Genomic DNA, 9511 nt, shown 5'->3' on the forward strand with positions numbered 1-9511 from the left:
GAGCTTAGCAGAAGAAATCACAGAATTCGAGTCCGACTTCCTTGCTTCGTCAATATCAGAGTAAAATAAGCATGTCCTCGCTATTCAGCAAGAAGAACTCAAAACTCTGTGGGAGAAAACAAAACTAGCCTACGATGCCCTCAATACCTGTGACGAATTTTCACAAGAAGATAAGAGGACATACAGAAAAATAAATAGAGGCGCGTTTGCTGGTTATGTATGTAAACTGCATGTCGTCTTTGGCTTCTCAGGTTGAGAATATAGCAAAATAAGGGAGGGATTTAGAACAGAAGCCTATGCGAAAACACAATATTAACCTTCCACCGTGTGATACTGATGTTTTCAAAGGCGATTATCTGTCTTGGCCAACATTTCGAGACATGTTCACGGCCACTTACATCTCGAATCAAGAGCTTACTCTGGTTGAGAAGCAATATTAACTCAACCCATATATGTAAACTTCTATATTGCCAGTGCCGTATGCTCACAATGTGTTTTAATTCCGAAATCAAAGAGAGACAACATATTACGATTTTTGCGTCTGTAGTAAAATACGTGTATATTTGTAAACTACTACACAGAAAAAATTGTCAAATCATCACATGTTCGGTTAAACGAATTTAATAATTTTTGGGCCACAGTTTACGGTATATTTTTGAAACATTTTGATATACAGACATCGAATACTGGTGTTCATATGCCTGGATCATGCAACTCCAAAAACAAGACCATTTCCCCAATAGCTTGAAAAGAAATAATTGAACATATTCAAACGCTCAAATATCACAAATTAGAGAATTAGATCATATTATATCATACTTAATATAAATACGTATTTAAAAACGTTTAGGAAATAAAACACTTTGCAAATATATGGTTAGAATTATAATTAAAATTGAAATGTTGTACTTGCTTTTCCTTAGATTGTAGTGCATAGGATTGGCTAAGCCAACGAATTCTAATAATTTTTGGTAGCGACCGTAACCACTCCTTTATATGGACCTGTCCGATAATCCGGACGAGAGTCGCATACAAAATTGCAGTGCTTCGATTAAAATAAACGCGTGTTCTTGTATTTTCTTTTATTTGCTTTATTAAGGCCAGTTGTCCAAAGCAGTATTGGACGAACTAGCGCGTACGAATGCAAAATGAAAATGAGCGCAGTTTCAATGCTTACATGAATATTTATAGGCAATCAAGACAATGCAGAACGTCAGTGATGCATTTTTTCGTACCCAAATGCACAGCACAGGGTTGTATTTTCGACAAGACATTACAGTGAGTCCACATGTATATCAGATAACATAACATTTATGGTATAACATAAAACAATGAAGTAGATTAATATGTAAAAACGATGGTTGTTACAAAATTTATTTATCTAATTAAACCGTTTTTACAATGTGTCAGAGTAATATTTATTAACGCATTTAATAATATTTATAATGTTATGATATATATTTAGCAACAACAAGAAAGTTAAATTAGTTTTACTACCATTGGCGAAATCTTAAAGGGTATTAATACTGATAAGCTAAGATCCTGGTAAAGATGGGTTATAAGAATTGCAACAGCTATAAATAGCAAAGGAATAAATATTTGCAGATTATCATGTTATGTTACACTCATTACTGATTTGCAAACAAAATTAGTTTTGTGTATTTATTTCTAACATATTTTTGTCTTCTATGTATTTTTTTTTGGTATAATAGAAAAACTGATCATACGATAACACCGTGCGACAAAAATAAAATAATTTTAAAACCCGCGAAACAATCAATATTCTCTCGAAACTAGGAACCAAATATGGTAAAACTGCATTAATACTTTTTCTCTGACTACAGGATTTTTTTAAAAGGACTTTGACATTTCAGATATGATTAAGAAAATTATTTAGAAATTACATTGCACTGTAGGATAAACAATATTAAAATAAACGCGTGTTCTTGTATTTTCTTTTATTTGCTTTATTAAGGCCAGTTGTCCAAAGCAGTATTGGACGAACTAGCGCGTACGAATGCAAAATGAAAATGAGCGCAGTTTCAATGCTAACATGAATATGTATAGGCAATCATGACAATGCAGAACGTCAGTGATGCATTTTTTGCGTACCCAAATGCACAGCACAGGGTTGTATTTTCGACAGGACATTACAGTGAGTCCACATGTATATCAGATAACATAACATTTATGGTATAACATAAAACAATGAAGTAGATTAATATGTAAAAACGATGGTTGTTACAAAATTTATTTATCTAATTAAACCGTTTTTACAATGTGTCAGAGTAATATTTATTAACGCATTTAATAATATTTATAATGTTATGATATATATTTAGCAACAACAAGAAAGTTAAATTAGTTTTACTACCATTGGCGAAATCTTAAAGGGTATTAATACTGATAAGCTAAGATCCTGGTAAAGATGGGTTATAAGAATTGCAACAGCTATAAATAGCAAAGGAATAAATATTTGCAGATTATCATGTTATGTTACACTCATTACTGATTTGCAAACAAAATTAGTTTTGTGTATTTATTTCTAACATATTTTTGTCTTCTATGTATTTTTTTTTGTATAATAGAAAAACTGATCATACGATAACACCGTGCGACAAAAATAAAATAATTTTAAAACCCGCGAAACAATCAATATTCTCTCGAAACTAGGAACCAAATATGGTAAAACTGCATTAATACTTTTTCTCTGACTACAGGATTTTTTTAAAAGGACTTTGACATTTCAGATATGATTAAGAAAATTATTTAGAAATTACATTGCACTGTAGGATAAACAATATTAAAATAAACGCGTGTTCTTGTATTTTCTTTTATTTGCTTTATTAAGGCCAGTTGTCCAAAGCAGTATTGGACGAACTAGCGCGTACGAATGCAAAATGAAAATGAGCGCAGTTTCAATGCTAACATGAATATGTATAGGCAATCATGACAATGCAGAACGTCAGTGATGCATTTTTTGCGTACCCAAATGCACAGCACAGGGTTGTATTTTCGACAGGACATTACAGTGAGTCCACATGTATATCAGATAACATAACATTTATGGTATAACATAAAACAATGAAGTAGATTAATATGTAAAAACGATGGTTGTTACAAAATTTATTTATCTAATTAAACCGTTTTTACAATGTGTCAGAGTAATATTTATTAACGCATTTAATAATATTTATAATGTTATGATATATATTTAGCAACAACAAGAAAGTTAAATTAGTTTTACTACCATTGGCGAAATCTTAAAGGGTATTAATACTGATAAGCTAAGATCCTGGTAAAGATGGGTTATAAGAATTGCAACAGCTATAAATAGCAAAGGAATAAATATTTGCAGATTATCATGTTATGTTACACTCATTACTGATTTGCAAACAAAATTAGTTTTGTGTATTTATTTCTAACATATTTTTGTCTTCTATGTATTTTTTTTTGTATAATAGAAAAACTGATCATACGATAACACCGTGCGACAAAAATAAAATAATTTTAAAACCCGCGAAACAATCAATATTCTCTCGAAACTAGGAACCAAATATGGTAAAACTGCATTAATACTTTTTCTCTGACTACAGGATTTTTTTAAAAGGACTTTGACATTTCAGATATGATTAAGAAAATTATTTAGAAATTACATTGCACTGTAGGATAAACAAGATTAAAATAAACGCGTGTTCTTGTATTTTCTTTTATTTGCTTTATTAAGGCCAGTTGTCCAAAGCAGTATTGGACGAACTAGCGCGTACGAATGCAAAATGAAAATGAGCGCAGTTTCAATGCTAACATGAATATGTATAGGCAATCATGACAATGCAGAACGTCAGTGATGCATTTTTTGCGTACCCAAATGCACAGCACAGGGTTGTATTTTCGACAGGACATTACAGTGAGTCCACATGTATATCAGATAACATAACATTTATGGTATAACATAAAACAATGAAGTAGATTAATATGTAAAAACGATGGTTGTTACAAAATTTATTTATCTAATTAAACCGTTTTTACAATGTGTCAGAGTAATATTTATTAACGCATTTAATAATATTTATAATGTTATGATATATATTTAGCAACAACAAGAAAGTTAAATTAGTTTTACTACCATTGGCGAAATCTTAAAGGGTATTAATACTGATAAGCTAAGATCCTGGTAAAGATGGGTTATAAGAATTGCAACAGCTATAAATAGCAAAGGAATAAATATTTGCAGATTATCATGTTATGTTACACTCATTACTGATTTGCAAACAAAATTAGTTTTGTGTATTTATTTCTAACATATTTTTGTCTTCTATGTATTTTTTTTTTGTATAATAGAAAAACTGATCATACGATAACACCGTGCGACAAAAATAAAATAATTTTAAAACCCGCGAAACAATCAATATTCTCTCGAAACTAGGAACCAAATATGGTAAAACTGCATTAATACTTTTTCTCTGACTACAGGATTTTTTTAAAAGGACTTTGACATTTCAGATATGATTAAGAAAATTATTTAGAAATTACATTGCACTGTAGGATAAACAATATGGGTATCAAATAAGATAAAATATGGGTATCAAATAAATTTAAAATACTTTTTTTGGTAAACAAGGACGAATAGGTATTGAAAATGCACGTTTAACTATTTATTTTTTATCCAGAAATAATCAAATTAGGAGGACGAAATACGAAGTTGTTATGATACATATATCAGCGTTCGAAACATAATTTTTCCAATAATGAACATTCCGAATTTTCAAGGATATTCAAAGATAAAACTTTAAGAGGTCTACAAAATGTAATCCTTTTTTAGAGAATTTTATATTTTGTTTGATAACCATATTGTTATTCTCAATTGTACTGACATTTTTTAGTTAACCATATCTTTGAAATTTCAAAGTCCTTTAAAAAATCCTGAAGTCAAAGTGAAAAATTAAAAACGCAGTTTTATTATATTTGACCCCTAGTTTCGCGAGTATATTAATTTTTGTGTGTTATGATATAAAAAAATTAATCAAATTAAAGACAATTTCTTGGATCTGATTACGGTTTTGCACTAAAAATTACGATAAGTTCACATAAAACTAAATTAAAGATAGCCAAGTACTTATTTACTAAAATTTTTCGACGTCCAAATTTATAAGGAGAAGAAGTATAAAAGACTATGTGTATGTATGTATGAAGATTTTAGATTTTTTTTAAGAGTACAGATATGAGAGGTATACAAGTAAATAGTATGTGTAGTGTTTATTTAATTTATAAGTCTAATGACATTGACTCTGAATAGTCAGATTTAATATTCTCTGAGCCTAGAGTAAGAGTTTTTGAGTCTTTTTTCGTATTTTTTACCATTTTATTTTTTGTTGTCTAGTTCTGTTTGAGATGTTCTTTGGCAGAATTTTCGTTCTCTTGTCAATAGTATTCAGTTGCGGAGAGTTGAGTAACTTTGAAGTGTCGTTGGTTGAGATGTCGGAGTAATCGATTTGTTGTCTTTGGGAGCTAGTTGATGGGCGTGGTGAGTTTGGTGGAATCGTTGCGTTACCTGATGGAGTTGTTATATTTACTTCTTTTGTACTTTTGCTAGTGATCAAAGAATATGTTGATGTACTGTGTGGATGTCGCTCTTTGTAAATAGTGTTTGCCTTTCTTCTGTCCACTTTTTTGAGCGTCATTATCGCTTGGACTTCCTTCTATTTTAAGAATATTGGGTAGCTTTTGTCTAATGCGTTGTGATAACAATTCTCTTCGTCGTTATTGATGCAACTAATACAGGTCATCGGTTCATTGCACTTTTCGTTGATTTCAAGGTTAATGTGGAAGTCTTTTGCACAATTTGGATATATTCTGTTGTTTTTGCATATATTTGATGAGTGGCCATAGCGAAGGCAATTCAAGCAGCGAAAGGGTTGGAGTATGTAAGGTCTTATTTTCACTTTTTCGTAGCCAATAAGAACTTCATTAGGTAGTGTCGGATTGTCAAAGGTAAATATTATCAGACCGGTTTCTATTAAATTGGTTTCTTGCTTCTTCATTATTTTTCTAACTTCACAGACTTTTTGTGATTTTAGCTCATTTAGTATAGCTTCTTCGGGTATTCCTCTCAATTCGTTTGAATATATTACACCTTTTGTGTAGTTAAGAGTGTTGTGTTCAGATATTACGACTTGTACTGTTGGGGCGAGCGAAGTAAGAGTTATTATTTTTACTGCTTGGCAGTATGGTTTAGTTTTAATTAGTACTTATATTTCCGTTTCTGAGTTTTTTGCATAGGTCCACTTTACCACCGCGCACGGAGTCTCCTACTTTTTTAATGAGAGACGGTGACACTTTCGATAGATTTTCAGTACTATTATTTCTCGACATTATTAAATATTAGGTTTTAGTAGGTTTTTATTCGTTTGGTACGTTAAGAGGTTCATTGTACTGTTTAAATGGTTCAGGTCGTGAGGGTCCTTCATATTTCTCATCCGAGGGTTTTAAGACTTTGATCTTATATGTAAATTATTATTATTATGTTTATTTATTTTTTTATTTTTCTTTTTTCTTTTTTTTTTTGTTAAGGCACAAGTAGTTATTTAGCGTTATCGAAAGGTGAAGTTTGTTAGTGTAGCAGAGAGCTTCGATATTAACAACGAAACGTCTGATTGGCACCGAAGTCTACAAGCGACTGTAAAAAAAAATATTTATTAACACTAGAGTGCACGCGCTCTTCTTTTACACGAATGCACGCGTGGCCTACAATAGTAGACCATTTTAAAATGCCAATAAATGTTTTCTTAGATAACATTTAAATGAAACTTGTAGTTAAAAAATGTACTTAAATCTATTACGTTTACGATCACAAACTAAACTTTTTTCATAGCAGCTACGAATTTGAAAAAAATGAATAATTTAGTTATCTAACAGAAAAAATAGGAATAATTTTACTTAAAATTAAATTTTCTTCTTAAACCAATATTTAAAAAAAAAAACTATCAGTTTTTGTAATATTGAGTGCCCACCCCAGGCTGGTGATCAGGACAAATTCGTTTGTTAAAAATCTTGCACCTCTTTTTTCGGATGGACTTAGAGCTCTGGTACAATAGGTGAACCAACCAACTAAAATTTGGTATTAAATCGTGCTGTACTTCTTGAGATACTCCTAAGAGCTTCCGTATTCCAAATTTTAGTTGTTAGAGAAGTGTTTCAATGGATGTACAGCGATTCAAAGCGGGTTTAAAAAATCGAGGGACTATTCTTGTAAAAAGTTATCGGATAAATTTTTTTCAGTATTGACATTTCACTGGATCACAAATTTTAGTTTGGTTTTTGTTCTCCAGACCCCTCTATCCAATTTCTATTTAGAACTGCTCGGTGATTCGGAAAATCGGGTTAATTTTTTTTCTATGGATACGTTTTCGAGATATTTGCAATTTACCGTTATTCAGCTTAAAGCAAAAATTGGTTTCCCTTAATCACGTATATCTTACAAACAAATTTAAAGATTTTAATATAAGATACGGCAAAGGAAAGCTAATGAAATTCTCCATAAATCGTAATACACCACTTTCCGATAGGGCTTATAGTTTCTGACAAAAATAATTAATCATTCCAATGAAAATGCACAAAGATTTTTCGTATGAAATATGAGCAAAAAAGCGTGTTACCCAGGTGTACGCGGCATTTGAGTAACTTTCTTTCCTGCTGATTTTTCATACAAAAAATCTTTGCGTTTTTTCATTTGACCACTCATTATATCCTATTTATCCATCGATTTTATTCATTAGTAATTTGACTTTTTTTTGTAACGGAACAGGCTGTAGTACAAATGGAAAAATTTGTCACAGAACCTGTTATTTTTTAAATTTTTCTTCTGTTATAATTTGATTTTTTTTTAATTTTTCATTAAAAAATAAAAAAAAGCTGGAATGATTAATTAATTTGCAGAAGCTATAAGCCCAATCGAAAAGTAATGTATATACGGTTTATGGAGAATTTCATTAGTTTTCATTTGCCGAATTTTACGTTAGGATTTTTAAATTGGTTCGTAAGATATACGTGATTAAACGGAACCAATTTTTGCTTTAAGCTGAATAACGGTAAATAGAAAATAACTTGAAAACGTATCCATAGAAAAAAAATTAACTCTATTTTCGGAATCACCGAGCAATTCTACATAGGTATTGGACAGTGGCATCCATAGAACATTTTTTCTGTAATCCAGTGTTATGAGAGCGTGGATTGCAGCAATGTTCATCAAATCGAAAAATAGTTTAAGTGGCTATCGGCGGCAGTTTCTAAGAACACTGATGCACCGCATATGCAAAGTAAACAAATTATAAATACAGGCCCGCGATTTTCGCGCCAATCCAGAAAAAAGTGTATATGCGTGGAAGTCAAGCGCGGTACTCACTCGTCGACAAATATAAAGAGGAAATATTTTATGTGGTTTAACTACACTAAATTCAATTCATCAGACCTCAGCAGTGTTTCCTTATAATATAAGAAAATACTTCTTTATATTATATCAATAAATTGCTAAACATTGGTACTTTTCAAAACGTTTGCATTGTGCCGATCTATAATAAATTAAATACCCAGTAAACACAAATTTCGCAATTCTTCGAGAATTTCATAAAAAATGAGTTTAGTACCCATACTAGGATTACACCGCAATGAACACTTTTATAAAGCATTCATTCTGAAGAAAACCCATCATTGACGAAGATTATACCATAAAATTCCTCCGAGCTGTAGACTTTTGAAGAAAAAAACTCAAAGTTTACGTGTATTTTAAACGGGAAATCTTTGCACGCCTTGGGCGAGTACCTTCTTAATGTTAATATTAAGGTTCAAATTTTCAGGGAGTTTTTTTTAGGTGTTTTCCACTAAATTTCCAGGTAGGAGTGAAAAAAAAAACAATAAATAGTCGAAAGAAGCACCCTTATGTACATACATATATGCATCTGCGTATGTTGAAAGAGAATATAAATAAAGTCTGATAAAATACAATACTTATGTATCAGAATCTCGTTGAATTACACTGGTCTACAAGGGTTTTGCGAATAAGACGGGACCTGGTGTTTCCGAACGGATTTTTCGTGCTGAACACGAATCTGGGAATCCAAAACTTCCCATCACGTCACGTTTTCGAGAAAAAAGGGGTTGAAACCCCTAAAAACAGCGTTTTTGGCCATTTTTGATAAATTGTAGAGCTGAACCCTGACGTGCTACAAACTTTGTATATGTCAGAAATTAAAGGCTAAATCGTGCCCTTTCGAATGAGCCCTATGCCGAATTAATCGCATGCACCCTTAGATCAGGGGGTGTATTTGTGTCTAGGAGTCCAATTTTTATATCCACCATATTCGACCCGTCATCTTAAATTTTTAAAATCTAACTGCAGATTCGTAATCAGCGACTTTTAATATAGTTAAAACCTTGGCATTATTAATTTTCTATGATCGTTTAAGATTAAATTCTTTCTGTGATCAATTTTTCCTGCACCCCTAAACACAAATAC

The sequence above is a fragment of the Rhagoletis zephyria genome, unplaced genomic scaffold, assembly GCF_001687245.7.
Source record: "Rhagoletis zephyria isolate East Lansing unplaced genomic scaffold, Rhagoletis_zephyria_1.1 Rzeph_scaffold_00665, whole genome shotgun sequence".
Taxonomy (NCBI): domain Eukaryota; kingdom Metazoa; phylum Arthropoda; class Insecta; order Diptera; family Tephritidae; genus Rhagoletis; species Rhagoletis zephyria.